Source organism: Tursiops truncatus, chromosome 17 (assembly GCF_011762595.2).
Source record: "Tursiops truncatus isolate mTurTru1 chromosome 17, mTurTru1.mat.Y, whole genome shotgun sequence".
NCBI lineage: Eukaryota > Metazoa > Chordata > Mammalia > Artiodactyla > Delphinidae > Tursiops > Tursiops truncatus.
The window spans coordinates 57,598,902-57,616,748 of record NC_047050.1 but is presented as its reverse complement, the minus strand read 5'-3'; the positions used below and the strand labels follow the sequence as shown (position 1 = coordinate 57,616,748).

The following is a 17,847-nucleotide window of genomic DNA, read 5'->3' as shown; positions in this document are numbered from 1 at the left end:
GAGCCGCCCCCCCCGCCACCCCAGCTTAGCCACTCTCCTCCATGCCCCTCAGAGAGGTGTGAGAACTTGGAATCCTCCATGGGCACCTCATGAGGTTCAGCCTCCAAAGGCAAACATCCAAGACTCCTCGAGCCGGGGCCCCAACCTAACTTTCTAAACACGGTGTCTTATGTGCCGCACGTTTCAGCCAAACAGACCACGGTGTTGCCTCTTCTCTGATTTTGCTTACACTGTTCCCTTCCTCTCACCCAGTTCAAATCCTTTGCATACATCTAGGCTCAAGTCAAATGCCACATCTCCACGAAGCCCTCTGATGATCGTTCTCTTGTTCAAGATAGTTGCGCGTCAGGATCTTCTTCTTTCTGCAGTTCTTAAGGCAGAGGCCACATCTGTTTGACCTTTGTCTTTTCCACGATGTCGTGCGGAGACTCTCAAGCCCCCAGATCTGTTTACCAAACACACAGACGCCTCTTGCCACAATGGAATAACATATTCTGAGTGGGGAATATTTTCAAACATGGACGTCCTAGTCCATGAAAATAGAGTTTGGTGCTGAACACAAAGCTACATTTAGGAAAGAGAAGGACTAGGTGGCTCGTTGATTACATAGAAACCGCCAGTCCTCTCAATCAGCACAGTCTAGAAAATCAGTCAAGCCAGGTGTTCGGTTGTTTGACATTTGTAGACAGAACAACAAGTCGTAGATTGAATTTCCTCTGCTCTGTATGAGGGTTTTTGCTGTTACATAAAATGCCCTCAGACATTGAAGGTATCGTACAGATACGAACCTGTTACTTCTTTCAGAAACACTTGATCGCTTAAGAGTGTGGGGTGGAGAATGAGAAGCAGGAGAAAGGGAGGGCGTATTGGAAACAGATACACATCAAGTACTTCACACACTCATAAGTAAGAATGCACTTTAAAGCCACATGTGTAACTTTATTTTGCATGTAATAATAGAATTTAGCATATCGGGTCAGAAGGAGGACTTGGGAGACTCACCCTTTCTGGCGGCTCCCTTTGTAACCTTGGACTGTTGACTCAGTGAGTAAGCTTTGTGATCTCAGGGACCGAATGAGGACACTAACATTCACACCCAAATGGGACAGGCGTCTTTTAGACATAAAAGATATTTTAAAATAAAATAAATTGTATATGTGTGTGTGTGTATATATATATATATATATATATATATATATATATATATATATAACATTTATGAAAAGACCTTGAGTTTTTAGCATCAAAAATACCGTAAGGAGCCAAATATAGTCCTTCCCCCTGTGAGGTATTACTTGGCATCATTAATTAATTAATTAACTGATTGTTTAATTTAATTACCTGCCACTTTAATCCCATCTACCTACTCCTGCATTGTTCTCACTTCTCCTTCAGTGCCTTCCTTTTCTTGCCCTCCCATCTTTTGCCTGTTGCCTCCTTGCTTCTCCCTCAAAACCCAAACCACAGACTGGTGACTGTGGAGGATAAGGATGGGGATACTGGTTGAACTGGAAGGTGGGGGGCACAGTTAGACTCCGTCTTCCCAAGAAGTCCACCACAGATCCTGCCGAGAGGAACTATGAAATCAATGATAAGAACTTTTATGAACTGCATTCTTATTTGTATTGCCAGCACTGTTTTCTAAAACTGTATTTTCTAGTAAATCAAAATACGCACTTACAAATGTCTTGGCCAAGGTCTTATACTTTAGGCCAGGAAACGACGAAGGCCAGTCATTTTCAATCCTGACACACCTCTGAATCAAGTCGGTCTTAATTAAACCAAAGTAGTCTGGCCTGAAGCACAAATGCTGACATACCATTAATACACTTTTAAATTGTTTTTCCTCAGCTCTGGGCATAAAGGAAGCTTTAGCATGTGTCTCTGAATCTAGATCCAACCAAACCTGGGTCTCCAGACCGTGATCTTTGTGGACTCTTAATAAAGGTCCATGAAGGAAAATATCTATTGACAAAGTTGATTTTTGAAACACGGGGTGAGACTCAGTTAAACAGGGGCTTTTTTGTTGTTGTTGTTGTTTTCTGCTAAACTTCTCTGAGTCATTGGCATGCTATGCCAAGCGTGGAGGGGAGAGAGTAGCATGTAACGTTTCCCAAAGTTACTTGACCATGGAATCCCCACTCTTTTTTTTCAGGGCATCTGTAAGACTAGTTTCTATGGAATACATTTTGGAGAATACTGGTGAGAAGTATAAATTAATGCGAACGATTTCTGCGTGAGAAATATGAACATTAAACACGACTCTTGTGTAGGGGAAGGGGGCATCCATGAAAGAAAACTCCAGGCACCCAAGAGCCTTAGGAGGCAGATTTGAAATGAGAGCCGAGACACAGCCCAGTGAAGAGATCCTGACTTTCCCAACAGTGCAAGAGAGAAGACAGGACATCGGGTTCTGTTTATTAATTGAATCATAATTAATATGGATTTAATTATAATAAGCGTGAGGTCAGAAGGATTTTCTCATGAAGAATAGAAGACTGTAATCTGTTTTTACATTAACAGGGTGGAACCAGACCTTTTAATTCTCATCTTTCTTGCAGAAATTAACTACCGCTCACTTTCCATTGAAATTCCATGTGATGGCAGCTCTAGGATCCTCAGCTTCAGCGTCTACTTAGATACATTGCTATTGAGACAGATGCCTCATGGGCGTCTTTTTGTGTCTCCAGTTGCTACTGGTCAGAGCGACTGGTCAGGGTGACTGTTCTCGGGGCTGCTGCAGCTGCGACAGCTCAGTACGGATGGCAGAGGAGCTCTGATCTGTGGCTCCTCTCCTCCATTCCTAAACTAGTGATTTCACACCTTCCAATTCCCTGTGAGTAAAACTGAACTAACTACTTAAATGGTCCTTTTGAAAATAGGTTCATTTATTGGCTTAATGGCTTAGGGTGCATTCTTTGTAAATTCAGCCCTAAGGGCCCAATCAGAAGATGAAATATGTCTGGCTTGGCCACTGCAGGAATTGATTAAAGGAGGCTCTTGCTTCCTGGTACTCTGCCAAACAGGAATTAAAATGCAAGCAAGATGTCCTCAGCTTTAGCAATTCCACTGAGGGGTTTTCCTCCCACTAAAGTGGAAGGGACTGAGGCCAGTTCAAAAGTAGCACCTCGGCTTAAGAAACAAACAGAAAGTAATAAAGGTTTTCAAAAAGGTGTTATTTAGAAACAGACCTATGTGTTTCCAAATATGGCCACCTTGCAGGGATTAGAATAAAAATTGTGTGGTGCAAAGATTGTCTGGCCAGGTAAAGTTGGGCAAGGTTACTTGGGGTCCTTCTTTCTCTGTAAAAATTGGGAGTAGGATTTGACCATCTAGAAGGCATCCCGGCCACGAGGACTCTGTGACGGAAGCTGTAGGGAGTGAGCTTCCCTCTCTTTGTGGCTCCTGTTGAGACCAGAGGAAGTAGACATTCGCGACTCCAGCTGAAGCAGGTCTCTAAAGACCTCACCTGCCTCTTCTACCACCTATCCCATCTCCACTGTGATTATGAACTCTGCTTAGCTTCTCAGTTCAATCTAATCCACAGTGTTTGAGTGGACCCAAGCACAGAGACAGTAAAAGTTAGGACTCTGAGTTTCAAGTTCAGAAACCCTACTCAAACTGATTTTAAAAGAACAGTCATAACAAGAGCAACAGAGAGAGAAAGAGGTTGATTTTATTGTCACTTGTAACTAAAAAGTACAAGAGTAATTTTCCTTCAGGCACAGCTGTATCCAGGTGCTAATATGGCTGCAACAGCGTTTTCATATGGCTCTTTTGTCCTCTGGTTTGGATTTATTTTCAAGCAGGTTCTCCCTTCATGGGAAGAAGATGGCCACCAGTAGCTCAATACTTACATTCCAGTTTAGCAACCCCAATGGAAAGGGAGTGCTTCTTTCTTCCTCAGTCCCAAGATTCATTTAACATTGCTCAAATAAGTGGTAGGAGATGCAGCAGTGGGCAGGACAGGTGGAGCCTCTGACCTTGCTGGTTGGCACCTCACTGGAGGAACTTAGATGGAGTGTGTATCCCTGAGTCCGTTGCTTTGTTCAGAGGATTGGGATATGCTCTCTAGCCAGGTTAATCTTGAATGACTCCTGCTGCCATCCAGCAAAGCTGATATTTTGGAGGCGAGCTCTCCCTTGTCCCCAGTGTCTCACTATCTAAATGACACTTTCTGTCTTCATCATAAGGCTAGAACTGCATGGGGCAACCTCATTATCTACTCCAGTTTAGGAAGTAATGATAATGATAGTAAATGTTTATTGAATGGCTTTGCATACATTAACACGGGTAATCCTCGCCACAAACCAGAAGTTACATACTCTTTATGATGTCCACTTAAGGTGGAATAAGTGGAGGTACAGAGAGGTAGAGAATGTAACTGTGGTGCCCAGGCTATAGGGAACTGTGAGCTGGTACTTACTGAGGATAACATGGCAGTTACTACTCCTTTCCTCCCATCTGATTCCTCTCCCATAGCAAAAGGAGAAGGTGACCTAGAGAGAGTTCAAGGGAAAAAGAGGGTCATCCTTTCCTAAGCAGCAACTGCATGAAGTGTATTTCACCTCATGTAATAGGTATGTTTCTAAAATGTCTTTGAAAATCTCCCTTCTGCAAATCAATTCCTCTTTTCCCTTGATAGTTTTTGATAAAACACCCGATGAGTATCATAGACTCTTCCCTTTAATGGAATTTTCTTGAATGGATGATGACTTGAAATAATTGGACACTGTTTGGAGCTTGGGAGTCTTTTTATGAGATGGTGGTTTCTGTTACAATGGGTGCTGGTTAAAAATGGGTTCTCACCTATAAGCCATCTAGCTCACCCTAACTGATAAGTTGACTCCGTCTTTTATGACTACTGTGCTTGTGTTCTTATAGAATTGGCCACCCTCTAATTTACTCAAAAGTAATAGTATTGATTTGTACCAGTTTTGTGGATTTTTAGTATCTTTTTCCTCAGCTAGGAAACATACCAGTTTCTTCCTAGCCTATCTGTAAAGGTCACTTGTATTCTTGGGATGCTTTTACTAGAATGAACTTGAACTAAAGATCAATCAATGTAATGCTATTCCTGACTAGGTTTGGTGAACCCAGGTGACAGCATCATCTTGAAATGGCCAATTACTGAGCCTCTCAACTAGTTAACGATAGAAAAATGGGGGGAAGTAGATTGTTAGATGCCCACTGGCTTTGACTTACTCTTTGAAATATTGATTCTAACAACTGATTTTTTTATGTTATTGATACAGCAGACCATTTGGATGTGCAGTAAGCCAGCCACCAGATGTGAGGTACTAACCCAGATGAGTAATCATTTTGTAATAGATGCATTAAAAAAATTTTGTACTTCCTAAGACTTTTAGAAAAGGCAGACAGAGGTTTTCAAGAAGAACTGACGTTTGTCAGTGGATTAGGAAAATGAAAGATATATCCACTCTTCCTTTAAAAGAGTTGATGTTTCTTGGAGCTTTGGAAACAGAAGACAAAATGCCTTTGACCATCAGGTCATCAATTTTAGAGGCTGTTGTTTTCTGGGTAGAGTTCAAGATTTGTTATGTTTGACAGTCATTGGTAGCTTCCTTCTGAGTAGAATAGATTTCGAAATTACAAACCACCAGGCAAGCATCAAACTGAATGTGAAAATCAATGACCCATCACAGTTACAAGCACGTAGATGGCCGTGGCATGGTGAGTAGACCGTTGCAGAGAAGGAAATGCTTGAGGAAGAACAGACAAGGGCGGCTTTATTGACCCACTTCTTATCTCTGCCTCCTGCTCCTACCACCCTGACCTGTCATTGAAATGTGTCCGTGAATTTAAGTCAAGTGATAACCTGTGACTAATCTGTACGCAGCTCCTAAGCCGTTTCCTCTATTTCAGTTAGCAGAGGCATCTGCCTTCAACAACTGCCCTCCCTTCACAGAATCCCTCCTGTCATCCTCATTTACATACGGGCTCATCCTTCCAACAGCTTCTTGTAACCCTGAAGCTCTGTTGGCAAGAAAACTGAGTGCTATTTTTTAAGATCTTCAACTGGAAGCTTGTGGCTGCACAATAGGAAAATCCAGCCTTCTTTTATTATTATTTGTAACAACGGCTACTGTTTCTGTTATGGAACCACACTTGGGTCCGCTTGCCCATGCAGTATAGCCAACCTACTGACACGGGGACGTGGTGAAGGCAAGCGCAGCATTTATTGCAGGGCTGCAAGCAAGGAGTCCGGGATGGCTAGTGCTCAAAAAGCCCCAAATCTCTGATGGGTTTCAGCAAAGCACTTATAAAGGCCAGGTGAGGGAGCGGGGTCACAGGGTACGTGTTCAGCTCGTGCGCAGTCCTGCGGTTGGTTGATGGTGAGGTAACAGGGCCATGTCGTGGGGTTAACATTATCTATCCTTAGGCGCCAGTAGGTCTGGGGGCTATTGCTCATGATCATCAAGTAGTTAATTTCTTCCGATGGTGGCGGTTTTAGCATCAGTAAACCAACCCAGGATAAGTGCATCAGATACTGTTACCTGGGTACTTCAGACAGGAGCTACAGCAGAGGATATAGGGGAGGGGTCTGTTCTGGGAAGGCCCTGTAGGGTCCTGTGACATTTCTGTGAACACTTTCTATTTGCAGGCACTGTGGTAGCATTTTTAAACCTTGTCTCATAGATTCTCTGGAGGTGTCTGTGAGGTAGACATCGTTCCTCCCATTCTACAGATAAGGAGGAAGAGCTTCAGAGCAATTAATTTCTTCAGAGTGGTTTAAGACCAGGTGTGCACTCTCAACAACAGCACAAAAATTAAATTAGAGAGTTACAGTTTTCACCTAGAGATGAGTGTCTCTCTCAGAAGGAATTGGGAAATCCCTCTTTATGAGATCTCTTTAAAAATTTGCTTTTAAATAAGTGTTTATTTTAGAATACTTTTAAAGAAAAGTTGCAAGGATAAGACAGAGAGTTCCTTTATACCCTGACCCCAGTTTCCCCTGCTGTTTACGTCTTACATTGGTTTGATACATTTACATAGTATGATACACTTTTCACAGCTAATGAACCAATATGGCCGCATTATTATTCACTAAATCTCCGTAATTAATTTGTATTTCTTGAGTTTTTGCCTGATACCCTTTTTCTTTCTCAGCATCCCATCCAGAATACCACATTTCACTTAGTTATCATGTCTCCTTAGGCTCTTCTAGACTTTGACAGCTCCTCAGACTTTGTTTTTGATGACCTTGACAGTTTTGAGGAGTAGTGAGCAGATATTTTGCAGAATATCTATTAATATGGGTTTATCTGATGATCTTCTCTGGTATCTCAAGACTGTTACACAAACACATGAGAGCTTCACCAGGAGAACTTCTTGAACTAGCTTTAAATTGTCAGAGCCTAGGTACGCAGATGAGGACAGGAATTTAGGCAAAGTATACATATGTACAGCAAGGACAACTACATTCTATTGGGTGAATGAATGGGACACATTTCATCAGAAATCCTTCACCCCAGAAAACTCTCTCTCTCTCTCTCTGTCTCTCTCTCACACACATACACACACTGTGTGCCAGGTATTTATGAGAAAGTTAGAAATTTACAGAATAATAAGGTGGGTGAAGCCATGATTTCAGTTAATGATAAAATTGTCATTGTAAATGGCATGTATAACAGTTTGGAGCCATCCAATGCATAAAGCAATTTGTAGGTAATCTGCTAAGCAGATATAGGATCAAAATGTATTCATTGTCAATTGGACATACATCCAGGCTGCATGTCTAATTGACCGGTTAATTTCCAGTGTGTCTCAGGAGCTACTAAACATGGTTTAAAATGGAGCCCTTGGTACTTCACCTAATATTGATGAACAAAGGAAGAGATTCCTCCGCATGTTCAAAGTACAGAGAGTTCAGGGTGCTGTGTTCTGTATGTAAAATCAGGTACCTCATCAAGCTGTTGTTGACTCAGTCTGAATTGGTAACGCAATGGTGAAATAATGTATCATCCCATTTAAATGGCTGGCAACTGAAACTATTGTAAAAAAAAAAAAAGACCTCTGTCACCAAGACTGGAGACAGAGAAAAAAACCTCATCGGTAAAGCATTTTATGATGGTTTTCTATAAAACACACCTGATTTTGGCCATTTGAGCAGATGACAAGGTCCCTCCCCATCTTTCTTCCCCAGCTCCTGGCTTCCAGGAGATTCTGTCTCAACTCTTGGTGTCCAGTTGAAAGTTCTTCTCAATTTCAACACTGGACCATGTCTATTCTTTGTCTCCCACTTTGATAACTGCAAATAAAAAGAATGATTCCAATTCCTTTCTGAAAGACGAAAGAATATGCATTAGAATCAATAGACAAGATTCATTGCAAGAGGAATATGATCCTCTGAAGCAGCGGTCAAGGTGATTTTTCTAAGCACCCCACTGACAGCCGTAGGCTCCTGTTTGCAGTTCTCTGCCACTGCTCCCCAGCTGCCCTTGGCTCCAGGTGTATCCATGACCCTGGAATGCAGCCAGAGAAAGAGCTGGAAGAGGTGGGAGTGCTCTGATGGTTGAGCAATGTGAGGGCTATATCCTCCCCTCAGGGCTCTAAATATGCTTCATGGCACTTGGATTTTGAAGCGCCTCATCGTCTGGAAGCCTGCACCGCATCAGAAGTTGGAAAGCAGCCTGTTATTGATTGCAGCTGCATCCTTATTTGGCGGAGGAAGAAGGGTGTAGAAAGCAAATGTGGTCCCATTTGGCAAGGACACCTTCCAGGTGAACAACAATCAGGAAAGATGTCTAGAGGCAAGGTTACGAGCCACAGAGACAGAACTGACAGGCCCAGGGTAGATAATAAGTGCCTTGTCTTTTAAAGGGAACCTCCCTCTCAGAAGTTTGGGGAACCAAAACCAGATTTCTGTGTACCTTTTACTTATTAGGTCCTAGGACAAATGTGTGCGTGTGTGTGTGTGTGTGTGTGTGTGTGTGTGTGTGTGTGTGTGTGTGTATTATAAGCCCTTAACAAGCTTGCCTCGACTCCACACACACTGGTGTTTCAGAGGCTCAGTGTATTTCACACATGTCATCAAATGCTATCTCGCTTGTTAGAGAAAACAAGTATTCTAGTGTTTGTGCTTCTCCACATCTGAACTGGGCCTATAGGATCGCATTCGGGGCTTCGCCGTGGAGGTGTTCACCACTCACAAACCCCTGAAGATTCCTGAGGTGATGATCTGCCCTTCGGCTGAAGCACACATTTACATTTTTTCCTGCAAAGTTTGAACTACCTGCTGAGTGGACTTAACTGCCGGAGCAGCAGGCACATCACGGGGAAGTTTTGTTGTAGAAGAACAGCAGCGCTTAAGGTAGAATCATGACTTGATTTCTTTGTTGGAAACAGGAAGTCCTGAAATGTATCCATTTGCTGGATTGAAAATGGCAATGGAGAGGAAGTCAAGAGGACTTCGAGTTAAATGTGGAAGATTACATACAAAGTGTGTACCTTCTTTCCTGTTGTAAATGTCACTGAAACCGAGGAAGCCGAGGAAGGGAATTTATCAAGTGGAAACTAATAAGAACCAAGAGAACAAAAGAAGAGACAATAGGAGGCAAAGGATAACAGATTTTTGAGAAATGGGAGTGGATTAAGGAGTAGTGACTGACTGAGCAAAGCAGAGGACTGTATGTGGTGTGCGCCCGCAGATGTCTCTCTGCATGAGTTAGACACCCCGTATCTTGGGAAGCAGGAGAGAGGCATAGGACTGAAAGCAGGTGGATTGATAGAAAATGTTGTACTAGGCATCTGGATTCCCAGGTTTTTTTCCCGGTCCTTACAACCAGGTGTTTTCTCCTCCACCTGCCCCAGCATACGCGTGCGCGCGCGTGCACACACACACACACACACACACACACACACACAGACACACCCCACAAACAGAAGTTTATTCCTTGGAAAAACTTAACCATAGGAACAGAACCAAGCAAAACAGAACTGAACTACAAAGTGGAACCAAGCATAGCAGAAAAAGTAGACGTAGGTGAGGCTGACTTTGGGGCAGGGGAGCTAAGTGAACGCCTGCAGAACTGAGAGACCCAGTCCTAGATCTCCACAGACAAGCATACAGCCAAGTAAGAGATGCAAGGATTTGCCAGTAAAGAAACTGAACAGCTACAGAGAAAAGTCTTACAGATATTGGTACACAAAGACCCTGAAATGTTTTCACTCAATTCACTGCTCAATCACCCTATGGTAAAGACTGCCAGTCTACAAGCCCCACCTACTTACACAAAATTGAAGTTTTAGTGCCTCCTCCAAATATTGCCTAACATTTGAGGAAAATCTTCAACATGAAAGACTGAGGCCAGTATAACAAACAGAAGAAAGGAACTGGGATGAGAGTGATGTGAGTGGAAAAAGAAATGCTGAAGAAAATACATATACACACACACATTTACCTCAGGGAGATATAAGGATATATTGCCTCCCTGCCCTGGGAACAGGAACAATCAATTAAAAAAAAAATGATTGCTAAAATTAAAAATTCAATTCAAAGTTTTGAAAATAAAGTTGAGAAAATAGTCTAGAAGACAGAATCAAAGGACAATGAGAAGAAAATTCAAGAAAAAGATATAAGAAAATTAGAAATCCAATATTACATTTAAAAAATTCAACACATAGAAATTCCAGAAGAAAAGTGAGTAAATGAAGAAGTAATACAAAAAAATTGCCCAGAACTGAGTAACATCAGTTTCCAGATTGAAATGGCTCATGGACAATGCCCAACACAGTGAATAAAAGAAAACCCACACCAAATACAGTATGATAAAATTTCAGATACCGGATATACAGAGAAGATCCTAAAATCAGAATGAAGTTGGCTCAGAAGACAACAAAAGGACATTACAAACATTCCGAGGAAGCATGTCTTCACCTTCAAATTCCAAATCCTCCCAGGTCTTTTTTTTAAAGATTTTTTTTTTTTTTTTTATGTGGACCATTTTTAAAGTCTTTATTGAATTTGTTACAGTATTGCTTCTGTTTTCTGTTTTGGTTTTTTGGCCGCGAGGCATGTGGGATCTTAGCTCCCCAACCAGGGATTGAACTCGCACCCCCTGCATTGGAAGGTAAAGTCTTAACCCCTGGACCGCCAGGGAAGTCCCATCCTCCCAGGTCTTGATCAAGTGAGAGAGTAGCATTAAAAATATTTTCAGGGCTTCCCTGGTGGCGCAGTGGTTGGGAGTCCGCCTGCCGATGCAGCAGACACGGGTTCGTGCCCCGGTCCGGGAGGATCCCGCATGCCGCGGAGCGACTGGGCCCGTGGGCCGTGGCCGCTAAGCCTGCGCGTCTGGAGCCTGTGCTCCGAGACGGGAGCGGCCACAGCGGTGAGAGGCCCGCGTACCGCAAAAAAAAAAAAAAAAAAAAAAAATTTCAGATATGCAAGGACTCAAAAAGCTTACCTCCTAGGCCCTATTACTCAGAAAAGTACTGGAAGATGTGCTCTTGCTAAACAAGGTAGTAAACAAGAAAGCTCAAGACACGAAACCAAGAAATAGGCCACTGAGTATAAAATGAGATGAAGAGAAGTCCCAGAACAGTGAGAGACCTGGCCTAGAAGGCAAAAGCTCAGATTTGGGCAGGAAGATGAGGGCTCCAGGAAAGAGTTGCAGCTGAATGATTATCAGATGCATTTGACAACGTGGAGAATTGTGTGTGTGTGTGTGTGTGTGTGTGTGTGTGTGTGTGTGTTGGGGAAGGGGTGGTAGAGTAGATCTTTCAGAGCCATAGGGAAGAGGTACTGATCAGCACATAAGAAAATTAATCAAGTAAAAAAAAAAAAAGACAATATACACTCCAGGAAAAATAAAAAGAATGGAAAATTTGCTGAGCAGAGAACAATATTCACATAGTCATAAAATATAAACACACAGTCTGACTTAACCAAAAATGTGGATAGAAATAATTTTAAAGGACAGGCTTATGAGTGAGACTTTGTGTGTTAGTGTCTGTGAGGAGGGATGCTAGCCTTTACTGCTGGAATATAAGTAGTCAGTGCCTCAAATTGATAACATGAAAAAATAAAATCAGTGCATTATGAAATTAAGCAGGTATATTCTAGAAAAAACAGCTAAGCCAGTCAAAAGTAGCTGCTGTTGGGAAAGCGAATAGATACTTTCTCTTTAAGCCCTTTTCCACTATTTGGCTTTTAACGATGTTTATGTATTGCTTTGATAAAAATCAAAGTTCATTAAAAATAAAGAGCATGGATAAAATTTTTTTAAAAGGTATTGAATAGATCTATGCCACTGATGACTGGTTCTTATCCGCGGCATAGAAGTCCAGGATCAATTAAAAAGTGGAATATGCTGCATTTTTAAACAAACAAGCATCTGAAGATGTCAGACTATTCAGTCATACTTTGCTGAATTTTATTGGGGCAGGAAGCAGAGAATATGTTATAATGACCTTTTTGCATTTGGAAATTCTTGAAGATCTCTGATTATATCCCTATGAATGTCAAAGATTTACTGAACTAAATCCAAACTAACAAAGCAAATAAATTATGAAGAGATTTTTTGGCATTAAGGAGAATTCCTTTGTTTTTTTGAAGTGTTTGTGAGAATTCCTTTAAATAGCAGCCTCCTCTGGTACACTGAAGTTTTAGTAGATATCAACCTCTAGCAAGAATCTAGGGAAGATCAAAAGAAGAGATACTTAAATCTAAAAAGCTAGGAGTTGCTGCTGTTCCTTGATTTCTCAGGAGATAAGATAAAGCAGCTCTGGCACGCAGTGTGAGTTAACAGGAGAAGACTTTCTTCGCCAAAGTTTGACATCTGTGCCGCTTGTGAGGAGCAGACCCACGGCTTTATTAAGCAGGGGGCATATTTACAGTCGTTGAGTGCAATGACCAAACATGTGAACTCTTCCCAGCTTGACTTGGAAACTGCTGAGATTAAGAAACTTCCAAACCACTGAAAACATTTTTTTAAAGAAAGAAAAATCAGTCCCCTTGAACAGAGCTAAAGGTGAAATTTACATCACTTTGGAAAAATTTCTGGCCCTTCTTGTTGCAAAAATAATGTAACTGTGAGAGTTGCCTTCACTGGCAGGAAAGTAGCAACCTGTACTGTCTTGAGGAAGTAAACACAAAGGGTAGGTCGTCTTGAAGCCTCATTAGGCAAAGCTCGCTTAAGACTAGGTCCCCAGGGCTCTGTGAGTGGCTGGCGATAGCCAGCCCCTTTTCTGTCACCTGAGCCTGAAAATTCATCCGCAAGTGATAAGATGACGGAGCTGGTTAAAGAGCGAGGCTGAGAACAGCTCCCTCTCGGTGCATTTTCTCACCTTTGTTGACTTCTAGAAAGCTACCGCCTCTGCCATCAGTACCTCCAGCACATCCTAATGTCTACTGGAGGCATCCCCGTCCCCACCCCCAGGTGGGCCGATGCATCCAGTTCCCCCAGAGTGTTTGGGGAAAAGGAGAACAAGAAAATCGAAGCAGCAGCCTTTTTTGTTGCCATTGCAGAACAGAAGGACATTTCAGAGTCTTTAAGGCATCTCACCAGGGAGAGAAGATTCCAGTGTAGCAGGAAGGAGGCCGGCAGTGTTCTGCGGCAGATTTAGATTACACAGGGCCGGTGAGAAACAGCCGCTGGCTCTGTCGGTGCCGAAAGGACGTATGAGCCCTGAGCGGCAGCTGGGCAGCCTCTTTTTGCAGGGAACCTAGGAAGAGGCCTTCCCGCCTAGTTTCCCTGTGAACCTGGGCAGCCCCTCCTTCCCCCACCCCTTCCCTTGCTAATTTCAAAGGCCCTCACAGATGCCAAGGCCAGCAGCCAAAGCTGGCTGAGAAAGTTCAGCAAGAGAAGAGCTCGAATGATTCGGGATGACGATTCCTTCTCCTTCGTCTGCTGGGTATTAATAATAGTCACTGCTTCATGGGGTTGTTGTGAGGATTAAAGGAGTTATTAATTAAGTGGAAGGTGATGAGAAGGATGTGTGACCCAAAGAGTGTTAGCCGTCTTTAGTCATAGTAGCTGTGGCAGTATTCAAAAGATCAGCAAGAACGTGAGAGATGAAATTACACTTTATCTAAGGAGGCAGTTGGGTGACCAGATGACTCGATATTATCTGATTGAAGTGAAGTGTCACAGCTTTGAATGAGGACTTCTGTGCTGGAGGAAATGGGTCAACAGAGCCCTGCAAATGAAGCCTAGAGAGGTTACAGAAACTGAACCCATCGGAAGTTGGCTGTTGATTACAGAAGCATTGAATGTAGGAGAATAAGTGTTACTGATTTATTCATTTATGAATATTTTGGAGACTTTGGTCCAAAGCCTTCTTGAATAGTTGAGAACATTGAGGGGTCAGGTTAGATCAACTTTTCCTAAGGACATGCCCCCCAAGAAAGTAGGAGACCCTCAGAAAGCCTTCGTCTTTCATTCCACAGTGTCCTCCTATGAAAAAAAGGTTGCAGGATGGAAAGCCCACTCTTCCTCAGTTTGTAGCCAGTTTTGAGCCTTGACAGTGATACAGGTGGGACACAGTCTGGCTCCTTTAAACAAAGGTAGAGCAGGTGATTTCGTTACACATGTAAAACTTGGTCAGGTATGCTACCTACCTCTTAGAATTGTGAGGATTCAAAGGTGCTTGACCCAGAACCAGGTAACTGGTCAATAAATGTTGATTTATCCCCTTCCTGAGAGGGATTCATAGTAGTTTCTGTGGAATGCACTAGTATTGTCAGAATTGAAATTTGCACACAGTACTCTCAGACTCCAACGCCTGCTCCCAAACTCAACTATAACGTAGGCAACTGTGGTGCAAAGCAGAATCGAAGCAGAGAGAGAGATGCGAAAAAGTTGTAGCTCTGTGTCCCAAGTACTGCTCAAATGCTCACGTGAGATTCCAAACTTAAGAGAGTAAATTAAATTCTTAAGTTGGCACTGTGGTTGCAATGAGACGCTAATATATATTGCTTTTGTATCCATTCTGGACTGGTCTGAATTGCCAGTATCGTGTTCAGTGCACAGGGAGCCCAAGGGAGAAGCCCCGAGTGAGGGAGATTGGCCCAGGCGTGTTGGGAGGTAGAAAGTGGGAACTGGCTCCTGACCTTCAGCTGCGATTCCCCAGGCAGTCACTTAGCTTGTGAGAACCACAGTGCATTCAGCAAAAGTCTTCTTTTGTCAAGGATGAATGGGAAGAATCCCTCTGGAAAAAGATGGCAGCTGAAGAATAGAAGGGGGAATCAGGGCTCTTAATATAAGGAGCTGCAGAACTGGTACACTGAAGAGGTGCAAAAAAAACCTCTTATGTGCCATTAAACAATTTGCATCCTTGGAACAGGGCTGGATCCAGGAACTTCTAATATACGTTTCTGGAGATCTGGTGTCTTTCCCACAAATGCATGTGCCCCTCCCCTACCATAGCTCAGCATTCATTCATGCAACAAATACTACTACATGCCAAGTGGAGTTCTAGGTGCTAAGGAAATGATAGTGTTTCGTTGTTGTTTTCTTTTGTTTTAATGTGGACAAAGCTCATGGGTCTTATATTCTAGAGAAGACAGACAACAAACAAGGAAAGAAATACATAATAAAATACCAGGCTATGGTGTGGAGAAAAGGTAAGCAGGGTAAGACATAGGAAATGTTTGGAGATAGCTGTTATAAACTGGGCTGTCAGGGAAGGGCTTTCTGATGGATGATCTTTGATCAGAGAATGATGGGAATGAGCAAGCAGGTATCTGGGGAAAGAGAATTCCAGGAGATGGGAAGGCAAGTGCAAAAGCCCTGAGGCAGACACGTGAGGGATGTGGGCTGGGGCTGGGGTAGTCAGAGCAGAGACGGCAAGAAGGAAAATGCAGGAGAGAAGATCAGACAGAGGCAGGAAGCAGAGCAGGCGGGACTTGATGGCAGGGAAGCTTGACTTGTCTTCTGCGAGAAAAAGTCTCACTTCTCATTTATGTTTTAATAGTATCATTTCATCCAAGATGAAGGCCAGAATGTTTGATTCCTAAACATTCCAAAAGGAACAGTTCATTAGTGCAGAAAAGGAGCCAGTAAAGAGGAGGGTACCTTGTAGGAGAGGTGTGTTTACATTCCTTCAGATTTTAAGTGAACATAATTCCTACACAATAGAGGTCTGCTTTCAAGCACGATAGGATAGCTGTCCATCAACCCCTCTCTGCTGTGGGGATACAAAAGGAGGAGAAATTGTACATAGAAAGTTCAAAATAAGCAGGGGTTTGTTTGACTAATGTCTGAAAAAGTCATATAAAAATTAACTAGTGTCGATGGCAGGGCAATAGATAAAGGAGGCAGGAGCCCAGTGGTTGGCCTGGGAAAGCCACACCAGTATTAAAAACTTCCTAGAAATGGCCCACAAAGTGGGTAATCCACAGGTGAGTAACAAGCGACTGAAATACAACAGATAAGAGAGCAGTTTTGATGAACAACCTCCAAAGCTTTTTAAGCGATTTTTCAAAAGAAAACAAATTGGCTTGAGCCTCCTCCTAAAATAGGCAGGTATCTAGCAAACTATTGATATAATGATCTTGGGAGGTTAACACAAGCCTTGCTCTGGCCTTTTGCTTCTTGTTGCTCTCCTTGTAAAACCGTGGTCTCTGGAGTGTTGATTAGGAATAGCTTTGCTTTTAACGGTTCAGAATCCTCCCAATACTGTGGCCTTGATGTGGAGAAACCCTTCGTATTACGACACCTTTGGACCTTTGAATCTCCGAGCCACCAACGTGTACAGTCCTGATACCTCGACTCTTCTGCTATCGTCATTCTCAGTCCTGAAACACAGGAACTGGAGTCTACAGAGCCCAGACTCTGGAATCGAGCTGCCCGTATTTAGACCTTGGCACTGAACCCTGGCTCTGTATTTACTGGTTGGGCTTGGATGTACCTAGATTTCCTCATGCATAAAATGAGGGAAAATAATAGGGTACTTGTAGGAGCTCAGTGTAAATACAGACACACACACACAGAGTGATGTGTGATAAAAAGAGTTCCTTAATGCTAGTTATTCATATAATTAATGATATCAGCTTATAGTTTGGTTATTTTTCTTTAATTCCTTCCTTCCCCTTTTTCTTTTCTTCTTCCTTCTTCTAAGATTTCTCTCTTGTTGTTTGTTTCTTCTTTTCCCGTATTACCATCATTAATCTTCATCCTGTCATTATTGTTATTGTATCCCAAGAATAGGCTGTAGACCCACTTGATTTTGGCAAATAATATGGCAGCATGATGGTGAGTGGAATGTAGGCGGAGTCAATGCTAGTACTTTACAGATGACACAGAGGCTAATAAACACACCCTCTTACAATCCCTGGCCCAGAAGGAAGGTGGGTGGAGGAAGGGGCGAGGGAGGGGAGGCGTGAAAGGGGAGGACAGAGGGGGAAGGTGGAAAGAGAATAGGGCGAAGAAGAGCCACAGAAAATCCCGAGGGGGACAATACCCACAATGTACAGAACATAAACATGAATTATTTCCTGAAGTGCTTTACCGTCTTATCATGGGGATAATTTATCCTTGATTATAAGCACTACTGCAGTTAACACTTCAACATAAATACATGCATCAGGAAAACCTGCTTTTGTACGAATGAGGCCCTTATGGGCCACCATAAAGGTTGGGAAGATGTAAAAATGGAGTGGGAGGTGGAGACCAAGAGAACATTGGAAGCTTTAGGGAAATGGCTGAGCAGGTTCATACAATATCAGCTAATGGGGTGCATCTGAGGTAGATTTAAAAAGAGCACTGACTCACAGGAGGAAAGTCAGAAAACGCTCCATCTTTGGGCAGCAGCCGTGTCATCTTGGCCATGACGAGCTACAGTATGTCTTGCTGGCAGTACATTTTACAGTGCTGGATGGCATCG

General features: G+C 42.8%; 1 long non-coding RNA gene across 2 annotated transcripts in view; it reads left to right on the top strand.

Moving 5' to 3' along the window:
* Positions 1-17,847, top strand: part of LOC141276932 (uncharacterized) — a 225,389-nt gene that overhangs the window by 196,104 nt on the left and 11,438 nt on the right. The gene's annotated exons all lie outside the window — the stretch shown is intronic.